General features: G+C 43.1%; 1 long non-coding RNA gene across 1 annotated transcript in view; it reads right to left on the bottom strand.

The window, feature by feature from the left end:
• The window catches only part of LOC309625963, a 77,466-nt gene extending 59,533 nt beyond the window's left edge, over window positions 1-17,933 (bottom strand). The window contains exons 1-2 of the long non-coding RNA XR_014242839.1: window positions 13,114-17,933; window positions 3,242-3,324 (exon numbers count right to left, since the gene is read on the bottom strand). This is a non-coding gene — a long non-coding RNA (uncharacterized lncRNA). The remainder of the gene's footprint in view (window positions 1-3,241; window positions 3,325-13,113) is intronic.
• Between the last annotated feature and the right edge of the window lie 2,716 nt (window positions 17,934-20,649).

Here is a 20,649-nt window from a genome sequence, read left to right on the forward strand (position 1 = left end):
TCTAAAAAAAAAAAAAATTCTAATGAGAAAACACCTACTCTCATCACCCTCTTGGGCATCAGCACAAGGTGGGAATCAGCTGCATTCTTTATTTATCCCTCCGATTTTTCCAGAACCTTTCCTTCAAGGAGAAATCTCTGGGCTCTGCAGGAACTACGAGTGGTGACCATCAGGTAAATCTGAGACTGAAAAGCAAGAGACGGGAGATGAGAATTGGTGATGGGGAGAAGCAGGGGAGTCCACATTCAATCTCAGGCTGAGAGTCTGGGTTAATCTCCAACGAAGGTAAGGACCACCAGGAGCTGGCCCCACTGGCTTTGTCAGCTGGTGTGGGGATTGGGGACAGCCAAACCACCATGGCCACTCTCAGAGAAGTAAAGAAGGTGAGAGGGCACCCCTGGCAGCCAGATTGAAAGTGGTCACTGCTATGAAATAAGATGCCCTTTTCAGAAAAGCGAAGGATGTTCTCTTCATTCTCAAAGACTCGCAAATACTCTGTGTTCTTCCGGAGGCATGCTGAAGCCTTCAGTGTTTGAGGGCAGTAATGGAAGGAATCTGGGCTCAAAACAATCCAGCACTCACTCCTTGAGGGTGCTGAGGATGACCAGTGTCCACCCCTTGGGTGCTGTGGGGCCTGAAATCCCTTTATCACCTAGGATGGGAGGGGCCACACACACACTCCCCTGGACCAGCACGGGGGCTGGGCTGGTGGGCTACAGACCTTTATCAGATACATGATTTACAAACATCTTGTGTAATTTTGGATGGTGGATTACCTTTTTCCTTGCTCCTTTTATTCACAACAGTTTTTTGTTTTGAGGAAGTCCAATTCATCTATTTTGTCTTTTGTTGCTTGTGCTTTTGGTAGCAGATCTAAGAAATCATGGCCAAATCCAAGGTCATGAAGATTTACTCTCATGTTTTATTCTCCGAGTTTTATAATTTTGGTTCTTACATCTAGGCCTTTGATCCATTTTGAGTTGATTTTGTATACAGGGGGAGGTAAGGGTCCAACTTTATTCTTTTGCATGTGGGTATCCTGTTGTCCCAGCACCTGTGCTAATTGTTTGGGAGAAAATATTTGCAAATGATGCAACCATCAAGGGCCTAATTTCCAAATATACAAACAGCTCATACAACTCAAAAAAAAAAAAAAAAATCAAAAAATGGGCAGAAGCTCTAATTAGACATTTCTCCAAAGAAAACATACAGATGGGCAATAGGCACATGAAAAGATGCTCCACATCGCTAATTATTAGAGCAATGCAAATCAAAACTACAATGAGGTACCACCTCACACTGATCAGAATGGCCATCATTAAAACATCTACAAATAAATGCTGGAGGGAGTGTGGAGAAAAGAAAACCCTCCTACACTGTTGGTGGGAATGTAAATTGGTGCAGTCACTATGAAAAACAATATGGAGGTTCCTCAAAAAACTACAGTTGCCATATGAACCAGCAATCCTACTCCTGGGCATATATCCAGACAAAACTATAATTCAAAAAGATACATACACCACTATGTTCATAGCAGCACTATTCACAATAGCCAAGACATGAAAACAACCTGAATGTCCATCAACAGAAGAATGGATAAAGAAGATGTGATATATATATATACACACACAATGGAATGCTACTCAGCTATAAAAAAAGAGTGAAATAATGCCATTTACAGCAACATGGATGGACCTAGAGGTTATCATACTAAGTGAAATAAGTCAGACAGAGAAAGACAAATACCATATGATATCACTTATATGTGGAATCTAAAATGAGACACAAATGAACATATCTACCAAACAGAAACAGATTCATAGATATAGAAAACAGACTTGTGGTTGCCAAGGGGAAGAAGCAGGGAGGGATGGATTGGGAGTTTGGGATTAGCAGATGCAAACTATTACATATAGGATGGATAAACAACAAGCTCTTACTGTATAGCATAGGGAACTATATTCAATATCCTGTAATAAACCATAATGGAAAAGTGTATGAAAAAGAGTATATATATTTTTATATATATATATCTGAATCACTTTGCTGTACAACAGAAATTAACACAACATTGTAAATCAACTATACTTGAATAAAATAAATTAAAAAAAAATTAAGTTGAGATTATACCAATTAGTTTGAAGGCACTTTTATAAAGTAGGCCTTATTCCTCTTGTCCTTTCATACTGGGACAAATGTATAAATAGACAGAAACTAAACCAGGATTACTCCAGTCTGAACTCATATCACACAGAACTTTAATTGTTGAACAAACTATTAACACCAGTTACACCATTGGGATGTCCTGATGCAATATCAAGGTTGTAAACCTTGTATCAAGCCTGCAGAATCCACTAAATATGGAAATTCAAACTGAAATGAAGCCAAATATCCCATGACTTCTCCAAAACTAGTTATTCGACAATCAGTTGGAAACCATATGCAATCAAATGAATGTAGACAGAAACAACTATACCCTTCCTTTTTTTTCTTTTTAGATGAGGATGGTATTTAAGGTGATGTCTTGGGCCATTTCAGGGAGTTACTCAATTTCCTGGGTAGCTCCCATGCACACAGGAGGAGCACATGTCATTTAACTTGTTTGTGCAACTATGTGAAGGTAGTTAATACCACAAAACTGTATACTTAAAATGCATTAAATGGTAAATGTCATGTTTTGTATTTTTAATAACAATGAAAAAAAAAGCATAGTGCTGATATTTGTTACAACATAAATGAATATTAAAAACATCCTTAGTGGAAAAAAGCCATACAGAAAAGGCCACCCAGATCCCATATTTATCTTGTCTGCTTTAAATCCATAAAGGTTGTCCAAATGAGGGAAAAACTCAGTAACGGTTCCAGAAAAAGAAAACTAGATCAGGATGGAAAAAGACATTTTCATACAGTTGGGACAGCAGGTGAAAATTTATGTAGGCCTGTGTATTAAATTATAATGTGAAAATCATGATTTCCTCATTTAGGGGTTATGTGCTAGTTCTTCAGGAGAATGTCCCTGTTTTGGGTAAAACACACTGAGCATTTTGTGTGAAGTGGCAAATGTGAGTACTTTTTGCCATTACTGAAAGTTTTCCGTACACTTTAAATTACTCGAAAGTGAATTACTTTTCAGAACAACCATGTCAATACCATACCAGAAAATCAGATAAGACAGCCATCAAACTTTATTATAGAGGCCAAGACTTACCCAGACCAAGTTCACCAAGTAAGTGATACTTACTTCCCTTGTAGGAGTCCACATGATATTAAGAGGCACCATGGGAAGAGTATAGTAGCTACCATGTCTTGGGTCCTGTGGATTACCTGGGATGCAGTAGAAACAGTGAGCTTTTAGCATTACAATTTTTCACATTACTTCAAGAAACATGTTAAAAAAATAAATTCAGTAAAGTTGCAAAGTATGGAATCAATATGCACAAACCAGTTTTGTTTCTATACACTAATAACAAACAATCAGAAAGAAAAATTAAGAAAAGAATCCCATTTACAATTCCATCAGAGAGAACAAACTGTTTACGAATAAATTTAACCAAGGACATGAAAGACCTATACTCAGAAAACTATAGGACACTGATAAAGAAATTGAAGACACAATAGAAAACAATATTCCATGCTCATGCATCAGAAAAATTACCATCATTAAAATGTTTATTCTACCCTAAGCCATCAACAAACAGTGCCAGGAAAACTAGACACCAGACTCCAAAGAACGACACTGGTCACCATCTACACTGCACAAAAACTAACTAAAAGCCCACAAGGTTCCATATTAAACCCTTTCTCTCCTGAGTCCCCTGAAGATGCACCCCACCCACCCAGCAGTCAGCTGCACTGGAAGTTTCTCCCCACTTGCTCATTTCTTCCTCTTGTGGCATCTCCTCACCAGTGGGTCTTGAGAAAACCCAGCTCCTGTCAGTGTGGACACTGCCCCATGGTCCAGAAACCTAAGCCCTGATGGGAGACAAAGCTCCTTGTCCACTTGTCACGGAGCAAACTCTGTGGGCAGGATGCACCTGTGCCCGCAGTGTCAGAGAGGTGGGTTCAGCGCCCCCTGTGGGACATCAGAGAAGTGCTGGGAGCACCGCACTCACAAACCCAGAGGCCTCATCCCAAATGCAGTTCTGCTGTATATACTAAGTTTGAAAATCCAAACTGAGATGGAGCCAAGTATCTCACCATATCTTCTCAAAAGATAGTTAAGGAACAATTAATTAGAAACCATATATAATGAAATGAATGTAGACACAAACTTTACAACTTAAACCAAAATTCACTCAAAATTGCCCATAGACAAATCTAAATTACCAAACTATAAAAATTCTAGAATCTGAGAACAGAAGAAAATCTACATGACCTTGGGTCTGGTGATCCATTTTAAAACACACAACACCAAAAGTCTATCAACAAAAGAAAAATAATTAATAATGTAGACTTTATAAAATTAAAAATTTCTACTCTATGAAAGACCTTATTCAGAAAACCACAAACTGGAAGAAACTATTTCCAAAACACATATCTGATAAAGGATTTGTACGCAATTAAAACTTGGTAAAGATTGAAACACACACCTGGCCAAAGAAGATAAACAGAAAATAAGCATACAACAGTATACTCAAGATGCTGGTGGAATGCATGTACAACCTACTTTAGAAGACAGTTTGGCAGTTTTTTCCAAATCTAAACAGTCTCACCTTAGGATCCAAGAAGCGTACCTCTTGTACTTAGACAACTGTTTTGAAAAACTGTGTTCAAACAAAAACAAGCATTAAGTAATGCACAGCAGCTCTACTCATAATGGCTAAAAACTTAAAGCTATCAGGATGTCCTTCTGTAAATGAATTCGTAAGCAAATTAGAGGACATACATCTCAAGGGGAGCAGAATACACCACCCTAAAATACACCCATTTGACAAAAGGATTATTTTGGACTGATTAATTAAAAAAATAGCAGACCCAGGAGAATCCTTGAAAACCAAGTAGAAAATGCCCTTTTATGAAGTAAATTTACATTTACTAAGGATATCTCCATTTGTAAGGGTGTGTCCCTCTCTGGACCAGGAACTGAAAGATGACTAAATATCAAGAAAAACTTGTCAGTGGAATAGGCCTGGATGTAAATCTGCATAACAACCATACCCTTGTTTACTGTGCTTTGCCTAATAATCTCTCTTAAATGGCTTCCTCCATTCCCTAACATCTTTCTTTTGTTCTCAGCTGAAGGTAGTATTTAAGGTGATGGCTTGGGTCATTTCAGGGAGTGACTCAGTTTTCCTGGGTATCTTTCAAGTATACAGGAGGTATGCATGGTATATTTTAAACTTCCGATTGTTTTTCTCCAGTTCATCTCCCTTTCATTACGGGGGGGTGGAGGGGGGGAGGCGCGGTCCCAATGAAGAACATAGAAGGGTAGAGGGAAAATTATTTTTCCTCTCATAAAATGCAATGCAATAGTATTTGGAGATATAAAGGAATGAACCATCAACTCGTGCAACAACAACAAAAAAAGGATAAATCTAACACTTACATTGCTAAGTGAAAGAATCCAGTCTGAAGTGCTACACACTGTATGACCTCATTTATATGACATTCTAGCAAAGGCAAAACAGACATGGTAAACAGTTTATGGAATATGTGGTTGAAATAGTCCATATGATACTTTAGTGGTGAATACCTGTCATTATGCATTTGTCTACACCCACAGATTTTTACAACCCAACAAGTAAATTATAATCTATTCAAATTTAGTTACTTAGGATATGGGAGTGTCAAAGACTGGAGTACAGAATATAACAAAGAACCTAACTGATTTAGAAATGTATGAAAAAACTCACTGTTGGTGGTGGGACAAAATGAGCTGACCTAAATTAACTTTGGAAATGAACGGAATCTGTAAGCCAAAGGCAAAATGTACCATACATAAACAGTGGACTCTAAGTTCTTTCCCATGGTGGGTAGTAGCTAACAGTACTGAAACTACTGTATCAGTAATCGAATGGAACAAGCACTGAATTTAATAAATGACAAATGGTGGAAGCCAGGTTTCTTACCAATGGAGTGGGAAGTTACAGACAAAGGGAGAAGGTTACAATATCCATGTCATAACAGATCAGGTTGGAGACATCAGTATAAACTATCTTTAGCCTAATAGAGATACACATAGTGCCACATGGAAATCTTTATAATTATGTGTATATGTATAGGCTGGGATACGTGCATATATTTCCACGCATTGTCAGCTGAGCCTATTTAGCTCCCACATGTAAGTTTTTAATACTATTCTCTAATAAGAGGAACAAGGGCTCTTTGAAGAAAGGGCTGATACTAGGACTGAGACAGTAAATATGTGAAGCAGGATAATCTTAAAATATCAGAAAGTAAAAAAGTACCAAAAAAAAAAAAAAACCACTTAAGAAAAATTATGTAAAATGAGAACAGGAGCAAATGGAAAAAGCTCTCAATAGCCAAAGCAAGAATGAACTAAGCAGTCTAATAATGCAATACTGGATTATAACTAGACGTTTACAATAATTGTTCACATGTCCAAAAATAAATTACACAGTTTTTTATGAATGGTGTTAAATAGAAATCTCCTATGCAGAAAGATTCTAAACAATTCACATAGACACTCAGCTGTCCATCAAGGATGTGAAGCTAACTCCCCTCTCCTCAAGTGTGGGTTCTGCATTATGACTTTCTCCTAAATAAGACACACAGGATGGACATGGGAAAAAAATTAACCTCACTGTGGGAAAACTTGACAAACACTACCTCAGCTAGGTAACCAAATTTAAGAATATAAGTGATAAATTCCCTTGAGAGCCTGTTCTCTTGATATATAGTGAAGAGGAAGCACTTTACCTCTGTAATCTGCATTTTCAAAAGCCACGTCTAATCACAACAAAAACACCAAGAAAATCCCAGTGCAGGGCAGTCTACAAAATACCTGACCAGTCCTCCTCCACACTGTCAAGGCCATAGAAACAAGGAGAGTCTGAGCAACTGTCAAGGCCCAGAAGAGACTAAACAGACATTATGACCACATGTCCTTTGTGATCCTGGAACAAGGAAAGGTATAACAAAGGGAGCGTGAACATGGACTTCAGTTAATAATAAAGTATCAATATTTGTTCATTATTTGTGATGATTCTGTAGAAAATTAGACAGGAAAAATTAAAAGTCAAATAAGAGAAACCTATTGTAACAAACTGGAAATCTAGAGGAAACAGGTGATTTCTTTGTAAAAACACATTACCAAAATGGACCCTAAATTAAGGAAAATACAAAAAGACTAATTAAACACTGAGGAACCTCTTTCCCCTACTGGTTATCCTCTATCACTGTTCCAGGGTTTCCCTCTCCCAGGACAGGGAGGGAACAGGGACAGAGCTGTTTGGCAGCTCCCCAAATATCTGACCCCACCCAGTATCTTCATCTCCCCCAGCCATGTGAGGACACCTGAGGATGGATCAGGGATTTATTGATTCAGATGTGTCAACTAGGACTTTTTTTTATTCCCAGTGACTGGACACACTTACTGAAGTAAAATAAATTAGTATTTATTGTAAGGGTAGAAATAAATTAATACTGGCAAGTGGCAAGTTTAAGAATGGGTTTGGACCTGGCAGGTCCCGTGACTCATACTATCTCAGTGTGGTCTTGCTCCTTTCCAAAACTCTGTCCTGCTCAGGGCCTTTGGGTGATCCCATTCACAGGCACAGTCTCTCTCACTGTCCTTGGGCCAACAGCAATTCTAGGCTGACAACCACTCACCATCCTTTTTCCAAGAAAGAGCTTCTCCTTTTCTTGGGTACCAAGAAAAGTCATGGTTTTAAACTCCTTTGGCCTGGCTTGGGTTACATTCTCATCCTTGACCCATCACAGGAACCAGAAGATGGAAAATGGGACTGGCTAGATGTGGGTTGTAAACCCATCTTCGAGCTGGGTGGAACGTGAGGTCATCCTTCTGGAACTGTTTGGACTGGAAGCAGGTGAGATGTAATTCCCAAAGGAAAACTGAGGCACTAGACTTGGGCATGAGAACAGATGCTGGCTGAGAGAAAGCAGCAGATTCTATGTCAATGACAGCTCACTGCACAGCACAGAATCTGACACAAAAGGAAAAAAGCAGTTCACTTAGGGTCAGGGGCTGCAGCTACTCATCCAGTGTGCTCTTACTGCCCTCTCAAGAGGGCAAGAAGTTCTTTCACTTGCTGAAAAGGCAGGATCGTTGTTGGTGGTAAACTCAAAGTCTCCTGCCTTGGGTATCAGGTCCTCACATCTCAGGGTTTGGCCCAGGATAGCCTATGTGCCCTCAGAAGACACACAGACCTCATTCCTGCCCCTGAGAGGTGGGAGCCCTTGAGTCATGCCATCTCCCTGGCCATATTAATTACTCACTCCTGAAGAACAATGCTGCTCATTTTCCAGTTTCTTCTCTCTCCTTTACTAAGGGAAGAAACCAAATGCTAGGGTGGTAAGGAAACTCTTGTGCAATGAAGTAATGGGAGGTTCAAGAATTATTCCATGCCATGGAACCCATAATTGGCAGGCTTTCCAGAGGCCACATGGATGCATATGGCTCTCCAAGACCATGCAGCCTCAGTATGAACCTCCCATTGGGAGGCCCAGTTACTCCCATATCTTTGATTCTTAATGAATATGAATGTCAAAATTTCTAACAACTGAAGGGACAAAGGATTGCAGGGCCATGGTCTGCTGTATGGTTGTTGTGTCAGGGACACACTCAGACGTTTAGTGTTATTACCTCTCTTGGCAGGCTACGAGGCTGTGAAGGCTGTGAAGGCTGTGAAGAGGAGGACCTTTTCTCAACCACATGGACATTGATAGTTGAAACATCTCAAAGGAATGTCTACACTGCCCAGGTAGCTGTTCCATTGCCCAGCAGCATGGTCAGCTCAGTGATTGTCCATGGGGTCTTGACAGGGCCCAGGCTGGACTGAGCTAGAGGACCACAGATGCCTGCCTGGATGCTCAGAGGTCAAGGACTGTCCTGCCTGAGACTTGATTGTCTATTGATGCCCAGTCAGATGGGACAAAGCATGCCTACAGTCCCAGGAGGGTCCCACCAGCCCTCAAGTAGGCTGGGGGCTGGCAGGTTGTTACACCCAGTCCTGCATAAATCCACACATGTCCATTGAGTGCCCTCCTGTCTGGGCTCTGCTGGAACCTGGGGCTGCCCAGGCAGAGTGAAGCCAGCACCACCTTTCCCAGATGGGAGGGCAGGAAGAAACCTGCGTGACTTGACACCTTCCACAACCCTTGACTAACATCGAGTTTGATTTGAAACACTCAGAAACAGTACAGACATTTCATTCTTCTCTCAGAGCCCAGGACTGGGGGGTAGAAAAACAGTGGTCCAGCTCAACTCCCTGACTCATGTGTGACCCTGGGCAAATCGTGTCCATCCTGGAGACCTCAGAGAGGAGAAGGGAAGAGCAAAGGGGGCCAATTATGCTTAAACCTAACCCTAGGGCTTCCCTGGTGGCGCAGTGGTTAAGAATCTGCCTGCCAATGCAGGGGACACGGGTTCGAGCCCTGGTCTGGGAAGATCCCACATGCCGCGGAGCAACTAAGCCCGTGAGCCACAACTACTGAGCCTGCGCGTCTGGAGCCTGTGCTCCGCAACAAGAGAGGCCGCGACAGTGAGAGGCCCGCGCACCGTGATGAAGAGTGGCCCCCACTCGCCACAGCTGGAGAAAGCCCTCGCACAGAAACGAAGACCCAACACAGCCAAAAATAAATAAATAAATTAATTAATTAAAAAAAAAAAAAAAAAAAAAAACCTAACCCTAACCCTAAAGAAATCTAACCTCTAACGCTAACACCCTAAGCCCAGACCCCTAGACCCTCTACCCTGACTCTCCAACCCTGACCCCTGACCTCTAAACCCTGACACTGACTTAAACCCCAGACCTAAATCCTAGCCTAGTGGATACTGAGGGTATGCACCCTGGAATAAACCAAGGGATTCATGACCTTCATTTAGCAATAGTTTCTTATATCTCAAACTAAAGCTCAAGCAATGAAAGAAAAAAAATAGATCAACTGGAGTTCCTCAAAATTACAAACCTTTGTACATCAAAAGAGGCTATCCAGAAAGTAAAAAGACAGCCCAAAGAATGGAAGAAAATATTGGCACATTATATCTGATGAGAGCCTTTATCCAGAATCTATCAAGAACTTTTACCACTCAACAAAAGAGCAACCCAATTTTTTAAATGGACAAAGGACTTGAATGGACTGTTCTCCAGACAAGGCATACAAATGGTCAGCAAGCACATGAAGAGATGTCAAACATCAGTAGTCATGATGGAAATGCAAATTAAAACCACAACTTTTCACACACACTAGAATGGTTATATTAAGAATAAACAAAAATAACAAATGTTGGCAACAATGTAGAGAAATTGGAACTCTTAAACTTTACTTGTGGAAATGTAAAATGGTGCAATCTATGTGTGCTAAATTTGGGCATTTTCTCAAAAATATAAAAATGTAATTATCATGTTTCAACAACTCCACTCCTAGATATATATCCAAAGCATTGAAAACAGGTGTTCAAATAAAAACTTGTACACCAATATCCATAGCAGCACTATTCACAATAGCCCAAGGTAAGAACAATTAAAATGTCCACCAATGGGTGAATGGATAAGCAAAATAGGGTAGATCCATAAGATGCATTATTCTGCCATATAAAGGAATAAAGTAAAATGGTGCAAGCAGCTGTGGAAAACAGTAGGGGGGCTCCTCAAAAACTTAAACATAGAATTAGCATAGAATCCCTCAATTCCACCCCAGGGTATACACCCAAAATATTTAAAAGCAAGGACAGGAACAGATATTTTGTACCCCATATTCATAGCAGCATTATTCACAGTAGCCAAGAGGTGGAAGCAACTGGAGGGTCCTTCAGCAGATGAATGGATAAACATAATGTAGTATATACACCATGGAATGCAATTCAACCTTTAAAACTAAGGTAATTCTCACACAGGCTACAATGTGGATAAACCTTGAAGTCATTATGCTAAGTGAAACAAGCCAGACACAAAAGGACAGACATTCTATGAGTCCACTAGTATGAGATATCCAGATAAGTCAAATTCAAAGACAAAAAGCAGAATAAGGTTGCCAGGGGTTGAGGGGAATAAGTGTTTAATGGTTACAATTTCACTTGGGGAAAATGAAAAAGTTCTGGAGATGGATGGTAAGGATATTTTTACAACGTGAATGAACGTAATGCTATAGAAGTGTATACTTAAAATTGTTTAAATGATGTTATATTTTTTAATCACAATGAAAAAAAAATGATACATGTTACAGCATGGAAAAACACTGAAAACATCCTAAGTGAAAGAAGCCATACAGAAAAAGTCACACAGATCATACTCATCTTGTACACTTCAAATTCATGAAGGTTTTTAAAACGAGGGAAAGCCCCAGTGATGGTTCCAGAAAAAGAAAACCGGATTAGAATGGAAAAAGACATTTCCACAAAGGTGGGGCAGCTGCTGAAAGTTGAAGTGGTCCTGTGGATAGGATTATAATGTGGAAACCATAATTATTCCTCATTTTGGGGCTATGTGCTGGTTCCCTGGGAGAGTGGCCCTGTTTTGGGTAAAACACACTGCACTTGGTGTGAACGTAGAAAACTTTGTACTGCTATTTAAAGTTTAAACATTTGAAATTTACTAGAAAATAAATTACTTTTCAATACAACCATGTCAGTAACATGCCAGAAAATCAGAGATGACATCAAACATTGCTATAGAGGCCAAGACTTACCCAGGCCAAATTCAACCAAAGTGGTGATGCTAATCGCCCTTGTAGGGGTCCCCATGGTATTAAGAGGCACGGTGGTAAGATTATATTAGCAGCCACTATGTCTTGGGTGCTGTGGATGACCTGGATATAGTTGGAACAGTAGATTTCTGAATTCTAGCTTTCTACATGAAACCACCAAAAGACTGTCAGAACTAAAAAATGAGTTCAACAAAACTGCAGGATCATTTGTGATTCTATACATTAATAATGAACTATCAGAAAGAGAAATTAAGAAAACAATTCCATTTACAATCGCACCCCAAAAAAAACTAGCAGTAAATTTAACGAAGGACTTGAAAGACCTGCACACTGAAAACTGCAAAGACATTGATGAAAGAAACTGAACAGACCCAAAAAAATGGAAAGATATCCCACGCTCATGGGTGAAAATATTGTTAAAATGTCCATTCTACCCAAAGCAACCTACACATTCACGCAGTCACTACCAAAATTTCAATGACATTTTTCACAGAAACAAAAAACAATTTGTGTGGAGCCACAAAGGACGCAGAAGAGCCAAAGCGACACTGAGAAAGGAAAACAGGCTGGAGGCGTTGCCCTCCCTGACTTCAATCTATATTATGAAGCTAAAGGCACCAAAAAAAGTGTGGAATTGGCACAGAAACAGGCACACAGACCAGAGAGCCCAGAAAGAAACCTACAGGTACGTGGTCAGTTAATTCACAAAAAAAGGAGCCAAGAACATACACCGGGGAAAGGACAGTTCCCTCAGTAAACGGTGCCGGGGAAAATGGACGACACACGCCAAGGAACAACACCGGCTAAAAACTGACTAAAAACCCACAACTGGGCTTCCCTGGTGGCGCAGTGGTTGAGAATCTGCCTGCCAATGCAGGGGACACGGGTTCGAGCCCTGGTCTGGGAAGATCCCACATGCCGCGGAGCAACTGGGCCCGTGAGCCACAACTACTGAGCCTGCGCGTTTGGAGTCTGTGCTCCGCAACAAGAGAGGCCGCGATAATGAGAGGCCCGCGCACCGCGATGAAGAGTGGCCCCCACTTGCCGCAACTAGAGAAAGCCCTCGCACAGAAACGAAGACCCAACACAGCTATAAATAATAAATAAATAAATAAATAAATAAAATAAAATAAAAAATTAAAAAAAAAAAAAAAACCCACAACTTTCCACAACAAGCCATTCCAGTCCTGGGTCCTGTGAAGACAGACACCCCTCAGGAGTCGGCCGCACACAGGAACCTTCTCCCCTCTTCTCACTTTTCCTCACCTTTTCCGTCAGCCGCGCCACCTCCCGGCCGGTCCTGAGGAGACGGGGCTCCCGTCAGCGTGAACTGGACTCCACAACGTCCCAAAGCCGAAGCCTCAGCAACTCCTGAGGAGACCTGGCTCCCGTTAGCGTGGACTCGACCCTGTGTTGTCCTGAAGACCCCGCGTTGTCATCATGGATTCAGCCCCATGTGTTCCAGAAGCCAAAGCCCCAGCGAGTCCTGAGGAGACCAGGCTCGCGTCAGCTGCCAGGGGAAGCCAAGGCCGCGGGCCGAACACGCATTCCCAAAGGGGATCAGAGAGGCGGGCTCTGCGTTCCCTGCCAGCCAATGGGAAAGCGCAGACCAAGCCGCCCTCACAGTTTAGTGGAGACCCCACCCCCTGAGGGCGGTTCTGCTAGATCCATTAAACGGGAAATTCAAACTGAAATAGAGGCAGTATCCCATAACTTCTCCAAAATACTTAAGGAACAATTAACTTGAAACAGTATGGAATGAAGTGAAGGTAGACACAAACTTTAAAACTTACACCAAAGTCACTGGAATTTATTAACAGACAGTTAAAACGCGAAACTATGGAAATTACAGAGATAAACATAGAAAATCTACATGACCTTGGGTTTGGTCTGTAGATAATAAGCTTTGAGTTTTAACACACAAAAAGCCAATCCACAAAAGGAAAAAGTAATATTGTGGACTTTATAAAATTAAAGATTTCTACTCTGAAAGACCTTATTCAGAAAATCAAAAGACAAGCCACAAACTGGGAGAAAAATACTTGCAAAACTTGTATCTGATAAAGGATTTGGACTCAAAATAGACAAAGACCTCTAAAACAACCCCATAAAAAAAAAAAACAAACAGGTAAGGATCTGAACAGACACCCAGCCGAAAAAGATATACAGTAAAAATCATTTAAAAAATGCTCAACATTATATACCTTTAGGGAATTATAAATTAAAATCATGAGATAGCACACCTATTAGGACTGCTAAATTCAAAATATGACAATACCCACTGCTAGAGGGTGAGGAACAACAGGAACTCTCCCTCCTTGCTAGTGGGATGCATGTACAGCCACTTTTTAAGACAGTTTGGCAGTTTTTTCCAAAGGTAAACAAGTCTCACATTGGGATCCAACAATCATGCTCCCAGTATTTAGGCAACTGCTTTGAAAATCTATGTCCAAATGCAAACAAAGATGCCATTATGCACAGCACCTCTACTCATAACGGCTAAAAACTTGAAGAAAGCAGAATGTCCTTCAACAGATGAATGCATAAGCAAATTGGGGTACATCCATGTCAAGACGAGTAGAATATGCCACCCCAAAGTATGCCTATCTGGCATAAGGATTATTTCAGTCTGCTAAAAACAAACAAACAAAAATAAAAAACTCTTAGAAAACTGAGTAGAGAAGGACATTTACAATAGAGAAATCTCCATTTATAAGGTCATGTCCCTCTTTGCACCAGAAATAGAAGGATAATTAAATCTCAAGTAACTCTTATCAATGGAGAAGTCCTGACTTAAATCTGCAAACAATCATACCCTTGTTTACTGTGCTTTGCATGATAACCTGCCATAACTGGCTTCCTCCCTTCCCCAACTTCATTCTTCTGTTTTTAGCTGAAGTAGGTATTTAAGGTGATGGCTTTGGTCATTTCAGGGAGTGACTCAGTTTTCCTTGGTATCCCCCCTGTATACAGCAGGTATACGTGTTATTAAACTTCTGTTTTTCTCCTGGTAATCTGTCTTTTATTATGGGAGTGGGGTGTCTCAACCAAGAACCTAGAAGGGTAGAGGGAAAATTGTTTTTCTTCCCACGCACATGCAATGGAATACTACTGAACAGTAGAAAGGAATGAACCAACAACCTGTGGAAAGACATGGATAAATCTTCTGTATATATTGCTAAGTGAAAGAACCCAGTCTGAGGAGGCTGCACACAGTATGACCCCATTTATGACATTCTAAGAAAGGCAAAGCTACACTACATAAATGATAAGCAGATCATGGGGTGGGGGGTTTGAAGTATTCCACGTGATACTTTAGGATGGATACCTGTCACTATGCATTTGTATAGCCCAAGGGGTAAATCATAGTCTATTCAAATTTAGTTATTTAGAATGTAGGAGTGTCACAGGATGGAATACATAATGCAACAGAATCTAACTATTGGAAATGTATTGAAAAAACTCACTGTAGGGGATGGGGTAAAAGGTGCTGACCTAAGTTAACTTTGGAAATGAATGGAATCTGTAGACTAAAGGCAAAATGGACCATACGTAAACAGAGGACTTTATTTTATGAAGTTCTTTCCAGGTTGTAGTAGCTAACAATTCTGAAACCACTGTACATGTAATTTGAAAAGGAGAAATTGAGGCAGGAGATAGATAGGCTCCAGGCTAAACATTTACAACTGGCCTCCTGTTCACACTTCCTAGAGTGAGAAGAAGATGGGCTCCAGGACGGACATTAATTACCAGCCCCCGGTTTACATCTCCTGAGACAAGAAACAAACAGGCTCCGGACTACATATTTATGACCGGACTCCTGTCTATATTTCGAGATCTGCACTTCGATATAAGAAACAACAACAGAGGACTTCCCTGGTGGTGCGGTGGTTAAGAATCCGCCTGCCAATGCAGGGGACACGGGTTCGAGCCCTGGTCCGGGAAGATCCCACATGCTGCGGAGCAACAAAGCCTGTGCACCACAGCTACTGAGCCTATGCTCTAGAGCCTGCAAGCCACAACTACTGAGCCCGTGTGCCACTACTACTGAAGCCCACGCACCTAGAGCCCATGCTTCACAACAAGAGAAGCCACTGCAATGAGAAGCCCGCGCACCACAACAAAGAGTAGCTCCCACTTGCTGCAACTAGAAAAAACCCGTGCACAGCACCAAAGACCCAATGCAGCCAAAAATAAATAAATAAATAAATAATTTTTTTAAAAAGAAACAACAATAGGAATAGGGTAGATAACCGGACATCGGACACTTTTATGGCAGGGACAGAGAGGGGTTAAACCCTGTTAAAAGATCAAGAGGTCCTACATTTCCCATCCTTGGGGCAAGGGAAACATTGCACATGTGCAGAAATGCTCTTTGGGGGTCAAAAAGGAAGGGGCAACACCCCATAATATGTGATGCTAAGGCCGTCCCATAGGCCTCTGGGCTGTAATCCATCTTGGAAAAAAGTTGGGCATGCATGTTAGGGACGGTCCTAGGGCAGGTCAGGTGTGGAAAAAGAAACCAGATAATTGGCCAAAGGTAAACAAAGACCCAGAAGAACTGCCCTGTATAAATGACTTAATCGCCTCTTTACTGCGCTCCTCCTCATTAGGGAGGCTGGCCGCACCCTTTCTCTCCGGCTGTGCATCTCTGCCTTGCTTCAATCTTAACAAAACAAACTGTTTCTCTGTGTGCTCTCCCATATGTTGTTGTGCTATGTCTCATAATAAAATTTGTACCTGTTTTTACAGTTTTTGCCTCCATGAGAAATGCATTTTCACTGGGGGCAAGAGCGAGGGGGTGTGGTGGCTAGGGTTCCTGGTCTTCATCCAGGCTACCCAGGTTCAATTCCTGGGCAGAGAATTAAGATCTCGCTTCACGCCACCACTCACCGCTGCCTCACTGAGATCAAAATGAATTGATAAATGGCAGATGGTGGGAGCCAGACTCCTCACTGTGGGAGTGGGAATTTACAGATAAGCAAAGCAATAAGAGAATGAAGCTGATCCCCTGCCAGCCTCTCCTTTCTGGCTCTGAGTTGCTTCCAACAGGACCGCAGTCACCTGCTTGTAGTCTGCTGTGACCCATCTGCCATTTCCTCTTCCTCCCCGCCATGATTCCAGTGACATTTCCAGCCTGGACCCCTCTCCCAGGCCAGACGTATCTGTCCAGCCACTGCATCCCCATCTCACCCTGGGGGCTAACAAGCCCCTCAGAGGACTGTGATCCCGCTACTCCCCAAACCCCAGGAGGCAGGCCCACCTTCCCTGGTTGCTGAGCCCAGACACCTGGTGTAACCGAGCAGGACCCTATGGGGCCTTCCCAGGACAGACCCCTCCCCCCATATCCTCTGCTGTAGCTCCTTTCTGAAGTACATAGATAATAGTATCTGATGCACATTTCCTGAGTTGTTTTACAGATGCTAAAACCACCACCAAATGGAAGAAATTAACTACTTGATGATCATCAACACAGAGCTACTGGTGCGTAATAATTTGTAATGTTAACTTCCCTGTTACCTCTGCATCAACCAGAGAATTGGGCACCAGCTGATCACATACCCTGTGACCACCCTCCCTCACCTGACCTTTAAAATTGCTTTGCTGAAACCCTGCAGGGAGTTTGGCACAAGCCACCTGTCCTCCTTGTATTGACACTTTTACAATTAAAGCTTCACTTTTCTTCACCACAATTTGGTGTCAGTAGACTGGCTTTACTGCACTCTGACACATGGACCCAAGTTTGGTTCGATAACACTGGAGCCTCCCAGGCTCCCACTTCCTTGTGCCCCAGTAACTGTCAGCTCCTCCTCCAGAGTCTATGGCCAGTTCCCACGCTAATTCCCCTCTACACCGACAGCCCTGGCCCAAGCCCGATCTTGTGCCTGGTTCCTCCATCAGGCCCTGACAAAGCTCCCTACCCTCACCGTGCACCTCACATCCCACCCCAAACTGGTCTTTCTGAAGCATAAACAAGACCGTGACTCTCTCCCACCTGTAATCCCCCAAATGTTTCTCCACTTTGCTGGGGTGACTGGTGGGAGAGACATGTGCCAAGGCTCTGAGAGTCCCGGCATCCCCACTAGGCTGCTGGCTCCTGGGTCCCCTGGCACTGAGCACCTCAGCAGGCCAGGCGACACGGAACTGCTCACCTCAGGATGGGGCTGGCACTGCCGCTGCCTGATCAAAGAGAGCAGAGAAGGGTTCCCCAGCTGGACACAAACTCTGCACAAGTGGCCTTTCCCTGAGCCATCAGATGATCCCCGTGTGACTTGAGGGAAGGAGGGACCAAGGCACATATTAGTTCCTAAGCAGGATGGTGTAGACTCAGTCGTATCCCCCAAAATTCACATGCTGAATCTCTAACTCCCAGGACCCCAGAATGTGGCTGTATTTGGAGATGGAGTTTTTAAAGAGGTGATCAAGGTAAAATGCAGTCACTAGGGTGGATCCTAATTCAATCGGACTGATGTCCTACAAGAAGAGATTAGGACACAGATAGGCACAGGGGGAGACCATGTGAGGACACGGAGAGAAGATGGCTGTCTACACACCAAGGAGAGAGGCCTCAGGAGAAACCAGCCTGCAGACATCTTGATCTCACACAGCATCCAGGGCTGGGAGATGTCTGTTGTTTAAGCTGCCCTGTCTGTGGTATTTGTAATAGCAGCCCCTGAGCAGACTCACACACAGGGTAACTCAGGGCTCAAACTGGACAGAGCCCACTCTCCATTCCCCCGTACGTGAGTTACAGGAGCCTCAGGAACTAAGGACGAGGTCCCCGAGGAGATGGACAAGATACAAGACCTTAGGCATAACACGACTGCATTCACGTTAAATGTGCCTGAACTACACTCACATGAGATGGTTTTGTCCTGTATGTACACCCACATCGGCACCTTCAGTCTGACCTGCAGACCTTTGGCTTCATCACCTCCACTGAGAGCATTAGTTTCACCTGCTGTAAACCACCTCCTATAGGATTTCCAGAACCACAAAACATCGAAGAGCTCATGCTGATGTGTAATCACATTTCGCAGGCCCCAGAGACTGTGTGCTGGTGTCCGGGCGACCCTCACAGCAGAGCCGCCCAGCTGCCCTCCAGAACCCATTTCCCTTTTTCCTGTTCACAGCTACCCTGCACCTTGCAGCTGGGGCACAGTGTCTCGTATTTCCAAGGGGAAGCAGTGGAGGTGGTGAGGCCCTTGGCCAGCCTGCATCCTTGGACAGAGGGCTTGGTGCCCACGTGGTCACCCCACCCTGCTAGTTGGAGCCCTTACCTGGAAGCAGGGAGGAGAAACAAGGTAGACAGAGCCTGGGCCCCTACACCCACCTGCCCTGGACTCTCACATGAAGGGGACAGAGACATCTTGAGCTTCAGCCCATTTCTGGGGGGACACTTTGTTCCAGTAACAAACCTTTGCCCTAAAAGCCAAGGTGTTTTACAAACCCCTCCCCCACTATAACAGAAAGTAAGGCTTAATCTCATCACACTTTTCTCAAACCACAGCTCATGTTGAGACCACCACTCAGGTGATGGTGCTTCAGAGCAGCCCCTTTAAAAGATCCCTGCAGTTCAGTTCCCCCAGCCCTGCCTTCAGTTTAAGGGAGAAGTTTCCTTGACAACCTTGACAAACCTGCTCGGTTTCCTTGACAACCAAGCTTCACAATCTCCCAAACTCTTCTCCTTCAAACATTCCTACTCTAGGCTTGATGAGCCTAAAGTGACAGTGCTGTCATCACGTGCCAGAAAGTGATTCCTCCAAGCCCGTAATTATTGGTTACATGATGCTATTGATGATGAAGTCCCAGAAGAGCCAGCTTTGCAAGGTAAACACTTTTGTACTTAACACTGTGTCCCTTTCAACAGACAGGATGGAGTGGCTGTTTTCATGGGTCCCGTAGTGGAAGAGTTCACCTTCTGATGAAGCCAGGCCTTGATCCTTTCCAGGTGATTCCAGGGTCCTAATTTTCCCCAGACCCGCACCCACATGGCTGCTGTCTGTGCCAGTCTATATGGGACCTTGGTAATCTCCTAAAATGAGGGTTATTTTATACACAGATAATGGGTTGAATGGTGACCCCAAAAGATGTGTCCCTCCAGAACATGTGAACAGGACCATATCTGGGAAAAGGGTCTTTGTAGATGTAGTTAAGGATCTCGAGGTGAGGTCATCTTGGGTCAGAGTGACCCTCAATCCAATGGTAGCATCCTTATAAGAGACAAAAGAGGAGAGACACAGACACAGAGGAGAAGCCACGTGAAGATGGAGGCAGAGATGGGAGGGATGCAGCCGCAAGCCTGGGGATGCCTGGAGCTCCCAGAAGCTGGAAAAGGCAGAAACAACCCTATTCTGGAGCCTCTGGAGGGACTTCAGTCCTGCGACACCTTGATCTCAGATGTCTGGTCTCCAGGACTGCGGGAGGATGAATTCCTGTTTTAAACCACCCAGCTTGTGGTCATTTGTTAGAGAAGCCACAGAACAGTCCCACAGACCCTGCTCTGTAGGATCCTGGAAGTGTGGGTCTCACTAAAGACAGAGGCTGGATTATGGAACCCTTAGAGCCAGGATTGGCCCCCAGAAATCCTAAAGCAGTGGCTGGACACCAGAATGTTGGAAACCCATCCCTAAGGGTGCCGGTTGCACACGGCCTCCCCAGGTTCTTACACCTATACTTGTGGGGGGTAAGTATTTCCATCCTGATTTAGGAACTTTGATGTCACCATTCATGTTGCTAATTAAGAACCCGCCAGTTCCACAGATGAAACCCAATCAGGACACTTGCTACACTGATGAACAA

This window comes from Balaenoptera borealis, assembly GCF_965194805.1.
Source record: "Balaenoptera borealis genome assembly, chromosome: 3".
Taxonomy (NCBI): domain Eukaryota; kingdom Metazoa; phylum Chordata; class Mammalia; order Artiodactyla; family Balaenopteridae; genus Balaenoptera; species Balaenoptera borealis.